This window comes from Rattus rattus, chromosome 9 (assembly GCF_011064425.1).
Source record: "Rattus rattus isolate New Zealand chromosome 9, Rrattus_CSIRO_v1, whole genome shotgun sequence".
Lineage (NCBI taxonomy): Eukaryota > Metazoa > Chordata > Mammalia > Rodentia > Muridae > Rattus > Rattus rattus.
In genome coordinates this window covers 4,725,535-4,740,819 of record NC_046162.1, presented here as the reverse complement: position 1 = coordinate 4,740,819, position 15,285 = coordinate 4,725,535, and the positions used below count along the sequence as shown (strand labels likewise).

The 15,285-nt window shown below is 45.6% G+C and overlaps 1 protein-coding gene across 3 annotated transcripts in view; it reads left to right on the top strand.

Annotated features, from left to right (window-relative positions):
* Crebrf (CREB3 regulatory factor) overlaps positions 1 to 15,285 on the top strand; it is a 78,032-nt gene that overhangs the window by 9,886 nt on the left and 52,861 nt on the right. Inside the window, exons 2-3 of one of the 3 annotated variants that reach the window (XM_032913643.1) lie at positions 6,629 to 7,583; positions 8,075 to 8,193. The exons of 1 other annotated variant lie outside the window; for it this stretch is intronic. The gene's annotated coding sequence lies outside the window, so the exon portion shown is untranslated. The remainder of the gene's footprint in view (positions 1 to 6,628; positions 7,584 to 8,074; positions 8,194 to 15,285) is intronic. One more of the 3 variants, XM_032913642.1, reaches the window with a different exon arrangement.

Here is a 15,285-nt window from a genome sequence, read left to right as displayed (position 1 = left end):
AGTGAGCCACCAGACCTGCCTGGCCTATTCTGGCATTTGATTCCCACAGTCGAGCTTGCAGGAGGCATTCAGCGATGCTCATTTACTTAAAGTTACTATGGGGAAAAAAAAAAAAAAAGAATCTCATGGGAGATGACTTCTAATTTAGTAAATTCTGATCTTTGGGAATTGAGTTAACACAAAGTAATGCCACAAGTGCTCTAAAGCTACAGAGACTTTTCAATGCTCTTTCTGTGTTGAAAGCTGTGATGCACACCTTTAACCCCAGCAGGCAGGAAACAGAGGCCAGCCTGGTCTGCAGAGTGAGTTCCGGGGTAGCCAAGGCTACATGAGAAACCCTGTCTAGAAAAATAGGAGAGAGAGAGAGAGAGAGAGAGAGAGAGAGAGAGAGAGAGAGAGAGAGAGAGAGAGAATGAATACTTTTTCTCTTCTTTTCTGTATTTATGGTGCTTAGTACTAAACCCAAAGCTTTGTGCACGTGTTGTATTAGGCAACTGCATAGCCACTGAGCTGCAGTCCCAATTCCCCCACCTCCACCTGTTCTTGAACTTGAACCTCCTGTCCCAGTGTCCCTAGGATCGCAGGCGTGCGTCACCAGGACAGTCTCGGTCTGTCCATCATTTTTGAGCCTGGGTCGTGGCCTTTGCGTTTCTTATTTGACTCTGAAGATTATATAGCTGGTCCTGCATACAAGGTGCCTCTCTCTGAGCTCCATGGTTCCCAGGTGGGATCCCTAAATTCCTGCATCTATGGTGTTCTTTAGCCTCCCCCCACCCAGAAATGTTCAGAACCATTTTTATTAGTGATAACAGCCAGTGGTGGTACCTGCCTCACTCCCAGCTTCTCAGAAGGCTGAAAGAACACAAGTTTAAGGCTGCTTGTGCAATCTAGTGAGACTCTATTCCACATAAAAAAATAAAAGACGCCAGGGTGGGGTGTTTCTCTAGCATAGCAGAGCCCTGGGGTAGGGTTCAAGCCTTTGTTCCTCAAAATAATTACAATATTAATCGCTAACATTTCAGCATTGCTTGCCATGTTCCAGGCTGGTTGTATATGTTGCCAGACTGTGACTGGGCTGGATCAAGGCAAAGAAAGAGCAGTAGAGCACTTGCTTCCTTCCTGATCTCAGCTCCTCAGTTACCAACCCTCCCAACAGAAGAACCCACCGTTGGATCCTCCCTTCTCCCACGGTGTTTGCAGGAGCCTAAACCCTGCCCTTACCTCCCTTGTCAAGAGAAGGGGTAACCACTCTACGCTTTGCTCTAATCCCCACATCAGTTCCCTCATTACTCCACTCTCACAGGAGTGGCTGCCTCCTCTGCCAGGCTGGGAAGAGGGGACTCTCTGGCAGACAGGCGCTAGTTGCTAGGAGCCAGTGAGTTCCAGCCAGCTCTGTGGGCAGGCTCTTCTGGCTCTCCTGACCTAAGGGAGCAAACTTCAGTGCAGTATTAATTAGCAGGTGCCGGCAGGAACTGTTTGGAAGGGCAGGCTACCCCTGGGGGGACCTAGAGAGAGACACCTTGCAGGCTAGGCTAAGTGCGGAGATGGGGACTTGGCCCTTCTCCTAGCATTCCCTCTCTTGACAAAAATCTGCAACTGCTACTCATGTCTTGTTAATCATGTTTGCAACTTGGTGATGTAGCTGTGGTTTGTCGAACCCATTAATTACTTAGTGAGCCTGGGCTTTGTGAAAACAAAAGGGAAACTAAAACCTAAAAAGCTGATGGGCATCGTAGTCTCATAGCTGATGGGCATGTCCTGGGTTTTTCCTGCATCTGGGGGGAGAAACTTTCGACCTTGTAAATTTGCATTAAATCAAACCTTCGGTTACAGAGGGCCCCTGGCTCTACCCTCCCTTCTCTTAACTTAGTATTACTTCTTTCCCTTAGAAATCTTTCTGAATTGTTTACTTCCTGCCCTCTAGAAGCTAGCCTTGTGGTTAGACCAGGCTTGGGTTTTTTTGTTTTGTTTTGTTTTGTTTTAATTTTTGGAACAAGCCTCCTCTCCCTCCTCTCCTAGTTCGAGCTATTGTGGCTGTGGGTCTGGGTTCCTGCCTCTTAATCTTCTGTCCCTCTGACTCTGGCTTTTATCCTCCCACTCTGGCCTCGCCAGCAGAATGTCTTATTATACCTGTGTGTAGGGAGTCTTTCTACAACAAGCGCTAGATTGTTCTCACTCCCTGGCCTCCCGGTTTGCTATCACGTACGGCCACTGAGCAGAACAGTGTATGTTCAGCTCAGCACTGATAAAACAAAATTAAAAACCTGATTCATTGTCCCAGGAGTGTTCGGTCAGCAAAAGAGATGAAACAATTTTGACAAGAACGCCGCAGTGAAAGATAAGGGAGCAAGCTTGCTTGCCCGCCGTGTCCGCTCTGCCAGGAGACATTTTTTTTCTTTTCGAACCGTCTCTCTCCTAAGAAGTTTCTGGTCACATTCCTCCCTGAGAGGCGGAGATGGGGGAGCCTCTTATGTACCAATAGTCTTTCAGATCAACCTGGGAGGCAAGTGGGGAGAGGGATGTAGTATCAGATGGGCTAGGAATTTGCCGGAGTAAGCTGACAGAAAGGGGCACTGAAGCCTGTGGCCCACACTCCCGTCAGCGTGAGGGTCCCTTCTTATGAGGTTGATCATCTCCCCTCACTAGTATCTGAGGTCCTTCGAGGGGAGGACAGTGTCTCCTGTGTACACGTTCAGTATTTCACAAACAAATGTCCATTTCTCTCCTTCTCCTGAGTCGTCAGTAAAGATAGGCTTGGCTGTCTAACTCAGTAGCTATCTTGAATGCCCACTTGGCGCACTGACGAATAGCTCCAGCATGCGCAGCATGAATATCACAAGTGTTATATGCTGTGCTTAGATGGGTAAGGGGGAAGAGGAGAGGAGGGAGGGTTTAAGCAGACTGCATGGAGGAGAAGGGGGTCTTGCACCTTGGAAGATGGGCTAGGGTTTGGATCTCTTAGTTCATCAGATCCACGAGTCTGTCCTGTGCCACGGCAGGCCTGCTGCTGAGTGTGGGGTAGACTGAGGAATCAGGATAGATAAATAATGGGGCGTTTCAGGCCGAACTTGGTATTTTTAGAGAGAAAGAGAAACTGACACTCAGAGCTATCAAATAAGGACACTGTCCCATTGAGAGACCTCCGAGGGGACAAGTTCTCCCCAAAGAATACATCTTAGATGAGATGAATGAGGGATGGGATCCAGTTACCAGCGTCAATGACTCTCTGTTAGGCTACTCAGCAAAACTGCCATCTTCTTAAGAAAAAGTCGGTGCCAAATGTCAGAGCAACAAGGCTTCTCCTGGAGATCGGCCAGGTTTGAGTTAATTAGTCCCACTTTTGAAGCTGTGACGTCCGACCGTATCCCACAGTCCAGATTGTCCAGAGAGAAACGCTTAGTCCCGAAAGGTTGACACTTAAAAAGATGTGTCGGGAGTCAGCAAGCAGAACCCAGTCTGCTAATGAGGGTTCACACGCAGCATAATGTTTAGGTCATAAGGCAATGTAGGGCTGGGTGTGCTGGTGCCCACCTGTGATCCCAGCACTTGGGATTCAGAGGCAAGAGGATCAGGAGTTCAAGGACAGCCTTAGCCACGTAAGGCCCTGGTTCCAAACAATCAGAAATAGTGAGAAAATGCTAGGCTTTCGACGGATGATTTAAAAAAAAAAAAAAGAATAATAATTTCTCTGTTTTTCATGTCACCTGAATTTTTGGTTGCACGTGCCAGCACTACTTTGCATGGCTGGCCACTGCTTTTAATTCTCCACTAGAGCACACAGGATCATAAAGAATGATGGAGAACAACCGGAAACCTAGCTGCCTTGGATCTCATAGCTCAAACTAGGCCAAAGTTTGTTTTCATTTGTTTGTTTGTGTATGCGTTTTTGAGAACAGTATCTTACTGTGTCTCTCCGGCTGGCCTAGAACTCACATAGGTCTGCCTCCCTCTCCTCAATACTGGGATTAAAGATGTGTGTCACCATTCCTTTCTATTTCTGAGAGGGAATGAATACCCTCAAGCTGTTCACTTGCTCCAGCCTCCTGCACTTAAGGTTTAAAGTGAGGGAGATGTCCACGTACACAGTGAATACCTGAGAAGCCTCTGCAGAGCCCTAGCGAGTTAATGCTCATCAAATACAGTTTTGTACTTTGGTTTTTTGAGGCAAGGTCCATCCATCCTCACTATGTAGTCCTGACTGACCTACTGGAATAGAGGCATGAGCCACTGTGCCTGCTTCTTTCTGAGCTTTTAAATTATTTTGGAGAATTTAGCGGCATCCAGTGTATCTCTTGCTTGTGCCATTGTCTCACCTTTGTGGAAAACTCTCGATTTTCTGATTCAGCCTCTTGACATAAACTTTCCTTAGGAGCATCATTACACACTTTCGGAAATGGCACGTCAGCTGGTCACCACTTTGTGGCTAGGAAAAAACCTTTTACCCCTCAAGCCAACACTATCCCACAGTTTTTCTGCCAACTCTGTGGTAGAATCTGGCTGCATCAAGCCCCCGCCCCAAAACCACCGATCAATTAGGAGCTTGTGGTTTGACTCCATTCAGAGCAGGGTATAGTCAATAACAGACCTTGATAGAAAGTCTCCATTGCCCAAACTCCATCCCTTCCTAGATAACAGAAAACATGAAGACTGGACAACAGTGTAACTGATCAGCAGACGCTACTCATGGCAGAGCCCCGTGATAGGACGGGAACTTGTATTTGCAGATATACAAATGCCTGTGTCTGAAAGGTAGGTAGTGTGACAGCAGAAGGGCCAGCCTTCTGCAGTAGAGCTTCCAAAGATCGAACTCTGAGAAGATAAATAAGCGAGGGTCAAACTCCTGGCATTTGAAAGCATGAGCCCCACAGAAACAAGTCCAGGGAACCTGGCTCCAATTCCCCAAGCCAATTTTATTATGGATTTTCCCCACCAACTTTCAATTCCACCTAATGGGGAAAACTGGAAGGAGCTATGGTCAGACTTAACGAGTTAATTATAATCCTTTTAGTTCCCGTGTGGTAACTACTCATTGCCTCGTTGGATATCAGGGTCCTATTTGTGGTTGGCATATTGGGGGAGAGATTTACAGTTACCTATTCATCTGAAGTCCCAAAAATTTGTTTCAGCCCAACATGGTGGTTCATACTTGTAGTACATGTGCTCAGGAGGCAGAGGCAGGAAGATTGTCACGAGTTTGAGGTTAGCTTGGTCTAGTGGCTGTTAAATTGTTGAGTCGCCTAGGATTTTCCTCATGTGCTATTCGGTCTACAGCTAGCTGGTCTTCCAACGATGCCCTTGGGATAGTCTAATGTTACTGCTGTTCACTATGTACTAACTATGTGGCAGGCGCTCTGGCATTTTTATATTATGTATATGCATCTGTGGATACAGTTTGTGTGTGTGCGTGTGTTTGCTTGAACTCATGAATGCAGGCATGCACGTGTGTTCCAGTGTCCACACTGTTTGAGATAGGGTCTCACCATCACTGCGTGTCAGGCTGGCTGGCCAGCCTGTGAGTTTCTGGGGTTCTCCTGTCTCAGACTCCCATCTCCCTGAAGGATGCTGGGATTACAGCTGTTCCCGATACACAGCCAGCTTTAACATAGGTTTCTGGAGATTCAAATTCAGGTCCTCACATTTGTGTAATAAGTGCTGTACCCGCTAAGCCATCTTACCAACCCTATGTATTATTTGACCCAATTCTTATACCAATCCCATTTTTACAAAGGTAGAAATTTACCTTCATGGTCCACATATGGTGACACAAGGATTCCAATCCAGGTCATTACTAAGCCAGTGACATAGTGACCGGCTATATAATATGTCTAACATGGAGGGTGGAGGACAAGGGGACATTACTAGTCCCACCCAACCTTTGTCAGGATTATGATCTAGGTAAACTTTTTTATTCCCAAATCCATGGTTGCTTGCTTTTGAATTAGGGAGCAAATTACAATGTAGCTCCTGTTTGCCTTGAATGGAGACCCACCTGCCTGTGACTCCCCAGTGCTGGAGTCACAGATGTGTGTCATCACGTCTCATCCCAGTCCATGACTGTAATAGTGAGATGCTACCACAGTGGTTCTCAACCTGTGGATTGTGACCCCTTTGGGGGTCGAATGACCCTTTCACAGGGGTTGCCTAATACCATCAGAAAACACAGTTATTTATATTACGATTTATAACAGTAGCAGAATTACTGTGATGAAGTAGCAATGAAAATAATTTTATGGTTGGGGTCACTACAGCATGAGGAACATTCAAGGGTCACAGTATTAGGAAGGTTGCTCTACTGTTGCCTGGATCTATGTGCATGGGGGAGGGGTTTCTTATTTTGGCAGGGAGCTTATGGGTGTTTTGAGACCTGCTCTTATAAAGACCTTGCATGTAATTCGGTGTAGCTAGGAATACACTTCAATCCTCCTGCTCTCACCTTTCCAGTGCTGAGATCACAGGGGTCAACCACAACACCCCCTTCCTCGATCCCTGCCTGCTTTGAAGCCACGGGTTCTCCCAATGCAAAACTCATATTCGAAGGGAATCTGATGAAGTTTCTCTGTCCTTTAATCTTCTTTTCCTATGCTTAAGAAAATACATTTTCTGTGTTGATATGTGTGTGCGGGTGCAGACCAGTAACCCCACACCCAGAAGACTAAGACAGGAGGATCCAGAGATAAAGAGAATCCTGGAAACAGGCTGTGATAATTAGGTAGGTTATTTCTTTGAACAATAATTCTGAGGGTTTCTTTTCTTTTGAAAAATGGTTCTTATTGTGTCTGTTGGGAGAACTATTTGGGATAATGAACCTACCCCAAACTACACATCCGATCAACTGTCAACCGGATTAAGAGGCATAAATCAATCACATCATCACTTGTTAAACAGCCTTGTCCGTAGAGCATCTAGTAGCAGTTTGTACAGCTGAATACAGGGGTCCCTATCCCTTAGATGCCCGCAGCTGACTCAAGGTCTGCGGATCCAGACTCAATAAATATGAGTTGATGAATGAACAAACAACTGAAGGCCAATTCTATCGGGGAACACGAACGTCATTTACTAAACAGAATGTCGATGTAGCCCCCTACTAATTAATATTCCTTTAATCTCCCATGGTTCAGTTAAACTGTAAAGTGGGCATTCAGAATCCTCGGTTCTCATCTTAGTTCTGAGCCTACAGACTGAATATGGAAGCCTCTGAAAAGAACATCACGCGCGAAAGCTAGCTCGCTGCTCTCCATCCCCAGCGGCCCACGCCCACGCTCAGCAGCAGTCTCCGAGCCCCCGCTCCGCCCTCTCTTCCTGGTTTTCCCCAGCAACCCGCCCCTCGGGTGTCACGTGACAGGGCGCCAGCCGGGCCGAGCCCCTGATTGGCCAGACTTCAGGGCGCCTTGCGATTGGCCTGGGGCGGCGGGCCCCCGCCTCCCTCCTCCTCCTCGCCGCGGCCCACGTGAGGGGGGCGAGTCACGCGATTTCCGGGAACCCGTCAGGAAGGACATAAACAAAACAAACCGAGGCAGCATGGAGAGGGGCCGCGGCCGCTGCAACGCGGCCGGACCTAGTGCCTGAACCGCCTTCAGCCTCAGGTGAGTGCCGAGCGGCCGCACGGGCAGGCGGGATGTGGCGGCAGAGAACCGCGGGAGTGAGGCGCGGGTGCCCGGCTCCGGGCAAGCGGGGCGGGGGCCGCCGGGCCGAGGGCGCGCGGAACGGGGTCGCCGATGCGAGCCGGACCGGGCTGTCCCCGCGGCCGACCGTTATATAAAAGACGGGCACGCGCGGGCGGGCGGCCCCGTTAGGGCCGTGCCCTTTGCGCTCCCGGGAACCGGAGACCGCGACTGCCGGCAACCGGCCTGTCACAGCGGCGAGCGGGTGGGAGGGGCCGGGAGGGAGGGGAGGAGAGGGGCGTGTGAGGGAGACCGGCACAGCTGGCGCTCGGAAGGCCAGGGACGGAGGAGTGGGCCGGGAGAACTCAGGGCAGGGGCGTCGTGGGGCTGCTGTTCCCCCCGGCCCCTCCCCGGAGGCGGCGGGCGACGGGGGCCTCCCTCTCGGGATTTGTTTATATGTCCTCTCTAAGCAGCTTGAAAGGTCCGGAGGCGGAGCCCTCGCTGACGAGTGGCGGCCGATGCTGTCCAATGGAGGAGGCGAGCGGGGGCCGTGGCGCCAATGGGCGCAGGGAGGCGGTGCCGCGGGCCCCCAGTAAGTTAGGTTGTGCTGGGGGTTGGGCCGGTGGGGCGGCCATATTAGATGGGAGGGGACGGGCCTGGGGGGCCACTGAGCGGGGCGGAGACGGGGCAAAGGGCGCAGAGCCGAGCCGAACTGAGCGGGGCTGGGGGCGGGCCGGGTGTGGGCTAGAGTCCCGGAGGACCCGGAAGCCGCTCGGAGGAGCCTGACCCGGCTCGGCCGCTCCCGAGTGGAGGCGGCCAGGGAAGTACCGAGGGCAGTCTAGCCTCCCAGGGGGCGGTTCCTGGGACTAGATGGAGCTTAGTCTCTGGCTTCTTGGTAGGCACTCTGCTGCTTGATAAATCCTGCCGCCAAACCCCGTAATCGCCCTTCTTTAACCCAAGAAAGTAAACAGTTTCTGAACAGGCTTGAGTCTTAAGGACCACCTTAAGGAGCTATTTCGGTAGTTAGGGGTGTGTTTCTGTACCAGACCTCCCGTGTAGAGACAGGCATTCAGAGGAACTTGTGCTTTTTCTGGGTATTGCAGAGAGAAATTTGGGACTGAAAAAGCAAAATTGAGGGACGAGCGGTGTTTCTATTTTTTCCCCCACACGTAGATACCTTCCAAAGATCAGACCCCTGTGCTTCAAGTCTTAATTTGTCTCCCTTGCTCACATAAATCCGAAGCTAACTTGCATCAGCTTCATGAGAAAACTGAACCTTGAGAAAAGTATTTAGGTCTGATGAGTCTTTAGGACTTTTGTCTTTCCATTACCAGCAGGTGAAAAAAAGAATTAATGTCTGACTTATTTTTTAAAAGGCAGAAATAGAAATTCTTTATAAATTTTGTGATCTATGGTAAAATGATTGTTACTTGATTGTACTTTAAAATATTCTTCAGTGTTCTCTCAGTTTAAAATAGCTGAGAGATACACAAAAGGGGAAAATGCTGTGGATACAAAATTGGAATTGTTTTGGCACCATGTTATCCTTGTTAAATGCTTTTTCAAGCTCCTTTTAAGATGAGCTTACAACCTGTGACCACATTCATATTGTCAAAAGTACTAGGCTATTGATACATCTTTGGTTAAGTACTTAAGAGTAGGAATACATTATAGATATATCACCATAGGGGACTCTTCAAGAGTTGAGTTGAAGATCAACAAATAGTAAATAAATTATTCATCAACTTTGGTATTGGTTTTATGTGACTGACCTCAGTTTTTTTTTTTTTTTTAAAACTCTGTAAAAATATAACCCCAGGTTATTTGATATACTTTTAAAATTACATTTAATTTTAATTCTTATTTATTTGTTTGTTTCTGAGGCAGGATTTCTCTATATAGCCCTAGCTGTTCTGGAACTTACCCTGTAGACCAGGCTGACCTGGAACTCTAAAAGATCCATTTTCCTCTGCCTCCTCAAGTCCTAGGGTTAACCACCCTATATATAGGCATACCACCACTCAACTATATATAGTTTTTGTAGTAAATAAAATATTAGCCCCATATTTTATCACTTAATGTTGTATTGCTAAGTCCCAATCTATCATAATGCCACAATCAGATAAAAGGGTATAACTAAAGTTAAAACCAAGCAGAGTTGTTTTGATGATACCTAGAATAATTAATCAAGGGTTGTTCATTGTCATTTTGTTTGAAAAGTTAGTTTCATTACTTATGTAGTAATTTCTTAAGAATGGCAAATATATACACTAGAGTTTATTTTGGGCTAAAATTCTGTCATATGCTTAATACCTTGTCGTTCTGTATGTTGCATACAAACTGATGAAGAAAATAACCTGTTTGATTGGTGTAAGTTCTGGAGTGAAAGGATAACTAATAAAGGTCCTTGGTGTTGGTAGTGGTGACTAAATCCATGGGATGATGGGAGTACAGAGACATTGTATCCTAACTGTAATAGTGTAGTGTTATACATTGCATCTGTATTGGTGTAGTGTAGTGTAGTGGTTTTTCTGTGTTGGTTCCCGCCCCACCCCCACCCCACAGATATCTGCCTGCCTCTTCCTCCTGAGTGCTGTGATTGAAGGTGTGAACCACCATACTTGGCAGTGTAGTGGTTCTTAAAATAGTAACCTGAATTCACTGTTAGCTTTTAAGGCTTAATTTTTAGTCAAGACTAATGAGAGAATTTTGAGAGTTATCAGCATAGGCTCATTTCCAGTTAGGTTTGTTCCTGACTGTTTTGTCAAAGATCTCACTGACTTTTACTACATTTAATAGTGTCTCATTTTGAGGTAAACACATGGGCTTGTCATAAATCTGTCACTCTATTTTGTTTGCTTTTGTTTTGGGGGCTTTCAGTGTTGGCCCAGGTTGCTTTGAACTTCATGATTTTCTTGCTCAGCTTCCTGCATTACTGGAATGATAGTGATATGCCACAGTGCCCAGTTGGTTCTAATTATACCAGTATAGGAGTAATTCAACTTTTTACTGCACAGGACTAAATAGTAAATATTTAATAATCTATAATGACTGGTTTACCTCTGTAGTTTGTTTATTTACAAGAATAAGATGTGTAGTGTCGGACCACATCATGGTCATTCTTAATCTCTTTTTAAAGACATCGTCTTGAGTTTGTAGTTTTTGCAGAGGGAGTTGCAGAGGATATAAATATTGGATCAACAGTCTAATGTATTTATCTCCTACCTTGAGAAAGTATCATTGTAAGAACATAGGGCACAATCCTATTGTGAAATTTTACATCCATGTAGATGTTTTGAAACTGTTTAAAGTAACTATTGGTGTATATTAGCATAGTTCTGTGTGTTTTAGAGGTCGTCCCCCACCCCATTTCTGAAACTTTCTTTTTGGTATATATTCCAGACTGGCTTTGAACTGGCCTACAACTTGGTTTTTTGTTGTGTGATTTTTGTTTGTTTTTTTGAGATAGTGTCTCTTGATGGCCAGGCTAACCTCAAACTATGTGTCCAGGAATATGACCTTGAATTCCTGATCCTCCATCTCCCATTCCAGAGGGGATTATAGGTGTTCACTACCATGCTCAAAAGAGCCTTGTATTTTACTGGTTTGTGATAATTAGGGGTTTGCTGTTGTTGTTGTTGTCGTTGTTGAGACAGGGTCTCTCTACATAACCCTGCTTGTCCTCGAACACTCTGTGTAAACTAGGCTGGCCTTGAACTCAGAGACTGCCTACCTCTGCCTCCCATGTACTTGGGTTAAAGATGTAATCTGGTTTGTGATAATTATTCTTTTATATAGTAAGGTCCCTTTTGGTGGGGAGGGGGAAACACAATTTCTTTTTCAAAAAAAATGTATTGGATTTGTTTGTACAGGTCACATGTGCTACAGCATGCACAAGAAGATCAAGCACCAACTTGCAGTTGGTCTTCCTTTTTTCATTGTGAGGGTCCTATGGTTTAAACTCCAAGGCTGTCAGGCTTGGTAGTGAGTGCCTGTATTCACTGAGCTGTCTTGCCAGGTTGTAAGGCCATTTTTGCTGGTTAGTCTGAGTCATACTTTTGGGACAAGGTAGACAGGAGATTTGCAGAGGACTTCGGTGCTACTTCATGTTTGTAGTACGGTTCTGCATCACTAGCCACATCTTGTCTGCCTTTCTCCCCAAAGTCTGTATCTGAAGTCACTCTGTAAGCAGTTCTCTAAGCTTCTGTTGATATCCAATTCTTCTTTCCATCTGTCTTTTTTGAGACTATCTCAGGCGCTAGGCTTGTGCTCTCTATAGTTGAAATTGGCCTCGAGCTCCAAGTTATCCTGCCTCCATCTCTCAGGTGCTGTGATCAAAAGCATGAGACACCATGTTTAACTATTAACACCAACACTAATGTGATATCTTGTGTTAGGGACTTTTCTTTCTTAAGATAGGATCTAACTATGTAACAGTCCTTGCCCTTGAACTCAAAAAGGTCCACCTGTCTCCTAGGTGCTGGGTTTAAAGGTCTTAGTATTTTGCTAGGCCTGCTGATCTTTTAGTTTTTCAGACAGGATTTCTCTGTGCAGCCATGGCTGTCCTGGAACTCACTCTGTAGTCTAGGCTGGCCTAGAACTCAAGAGATCTAATTGCCTGAATATTGAGTGTGTGCCACCACTACTGGTAAGCAGTTTCTTGGGAGTCTCCACGTACCTTCTCGAGGATAATACTGTCTAAGGGTTTGCTGCTGGTTGCTCTTCCTAATGGACCTGTCACCTCTATTACAGACTTGCTGTTCACTGAGGAATTTGAAACACTACAAGAGTAAAATTTAAAAAGTCCTTATGGATAGTGTGGACGTCTGTTCATAAGTTTCAGTGTAGAAGGGCTGGAGAGGTAGTTCAGTGGCTAGAGTACGGCTGTGTTTGCAGAAGACCACCATAGTTCCCAGCATTCCCATGGCTCCTCACAACTCTAACTCCTACTCCAGGAGATCCTACATCTTGTCTGGCTGCTCCAGGCACTTCCTACATTTGGAATACAGACATACATCCAGGCAGAACACTTTGTACACATAAATACAATGAATATATCTTTTCAACAGAGACTCAGAATACCTTAAAACAGCAAGGCTTAGAGTAGTGTAAAGTCAGATGGAGGAGAACTGAGGAGGTAGATAGCTCAGTGACTACAGGTGCTTGCCACAAGCTTGATACCATGAGTTCAGTACTCTGGTGGAAAGAGATCAGACTTGGATGAGATTTCCTCTGATTTATTTGTTCATTCACACAAAGAAACATCATAAAAAATTTAAAGTCAGGTAGACTGCAATGTTACTGTGGTGGTGGTGGTGGTGGTGGAGGATATGTGCGTGTGTGTTCATGGGCATGGGTTTGGGCACATGAGCATGGTGGCATGTGTTTATAATGTATGCGTGGGTAAAAGTGATACTTTTATTCAAGTGTCTTCCTTAGTCATTCTCACATTATTTATGCTCTTGAGCATGCATGATGTTTGTGGGTGGGTGTGTGCGCATGACAACTTTGTGGATTTCTCTTCCCACTTTTATGTAGGTCCCAGGGATTGAACTCAGAGTAACTGGTTTGCACATCAGACCTACTGAATTATCTTTTCTCCCCTCACTTTTTCTTTCCATTTTTAGCAAAGTGAACAGACTTACTAGGAAAAAGAAAAAAAAAAGATTCCCCAAGAGTGGGAAGGTCAAAAGGGAGATTACTTTGAGATAGAACTTAGAGAACTTGGAGCTCGATAACTGGCTGGCTAATGAACTCCAGGGAGCTGCTTGTCTCCCTCACCACACATAGTCCCAGTGCTGGGCAGCAACCTAAACTTAATGTATGGTTAGGTTTCTAATGCAGCGCCAGCACGTGACTTTTACATAGGTTCTGGGGACCTGATTTAGGTTTTTGTGTGTTTGTGGCAAGACCCTTTATCCACTGAGCATTTTCACAGCCCATTTATTACAGGTTATGTCTGTCTGTCTATCTGTCTGTCCATCCGTCCCCCCATCTCTATCTCTATCTCTCTTTCTTTCAAGTCTGAATTTCTCTGTGTAGCCCTGGCCATCCTGAAATTCCCTCTCTAGACCAGGCTACCCTTGAACTCAGATCCTCCAGCCACTTCAATTCCAAATGCTGGGATTAAAAGCATGCCTGTTACCACTCAGCGTTTTACAGTAGGTCTTTCAACTGATTTTCAGTAAAGTTTTTGCCTGTTCTCTTGGAAGTGAGTTGTCAATGGAGTAGGAGAGATGACAGCTATATGGTTAGGTTTCTGATACCTGTCTCTTTTTCTCTTTCCCCTCACCCCCACATGCTCTTAACTTTGATTAGTTCTCTTTTCACAGTTCTTTCTTTTTGGAGGGTGTGTGTGTGTGTCTGTGTGTGTGTATGTGTGTCTGTGTGTGTGTGTGTGTGTGAGTGTGTGAGTGTGTGTGTGTGTGTCTGTGTCCATATGATTGTTCCATTGTGTTTTGAGACAGTGGGCCACAAACTTACGCTGTTTGTTGTATTTCATCCTCTCAAGGACTAGGATTTTAGGGATGTTGTACCACATTTAACTTCTTTCCTAGTTTTTAGTTTTTCTTTTAGTCTCTGGCTAGTTTGTCCCTACCCCACCTCTTTGCTTCTTTCCTGATTTATAGGTTCCCAGATACCTCCTTCCTTTCACTCTTACAAGGTTTTACTTTTACCCTTTCATTTTGCTTTTTAAGTTTTTAACTAATTTTACATGTTTGTTGCACTTTTTCATTAACCTTTCTAAATTTCCTTGTATTTCTGTTGCATTTATTTATGAATGTGTACCTGTGTTACATGTTTGCAATGATGTGCATGTAGAGGAAATTCAGAGGAGTCAGTTCTCCTTTCCATCATGTGGGTCCTGAGTAATTAAACTCAGATCATCAAGCCTAGTGGTAAGTGCCTTTATCCACTGAGCTGTCCTAGCCAGCCTTTTTATTTTTTTTAAACCTAAACCAAAAAAATTTTAAAATTTTAAAAAATTTTTAGTAAGACAGGGTCTTACTATGTAGTCTTACGATCACTATGTAGATCAGGCTGGCTGAGAACTCACTGAGATCTACCTCTCCTCTGAGGACTGTGATTAAAGGAGTGCACCACCACACACACCTTACTTTGCTTTTTGAAAGAGGGACTCATAATATAGCCCAGGTTGGTCTGAAACATTCTGTAGCTCAAGCTGGCCTTGAACTCGTGGCAATCCACCCTTCAAAGTCTCTTGAGCGCTAAGATTACAGGCATGTGCCACCACCATGGCTCTTTGAAATCAGCACAGACCCAACACTGCCCTCCCCCACCCCCAAAAAAAGATAGAAGAAAGTTCACAGAATTTTGAGCTTTAATAAATGCTACCATCCAGCCACTGCTGTGACTAAATGTGTAATGCTCTCACACTGTACCGCACTCCATGGTGCCTCCTTTGCGGTTAGCCCTCCTCCCTCACTACTGGCCCCAGGCATGAAATTGGTTTCTCTTGTTACGGTTAGCAATGGAATTTCCTAGATATGAAGTCATACACTGCATTGTCTTTTGAGTCTGACCTCTAATGCTCTTGAAATGCTCCGGGTGTCAGTTTTGTCCTTGTCAGCTATCCTGTGGGTATATACCACAATGATTCTCTGCTCACCAGTTGGTGGTAGTTGAGTTGATCCAGGTTTTAGGCTGTTGTTGATGGTGGGTG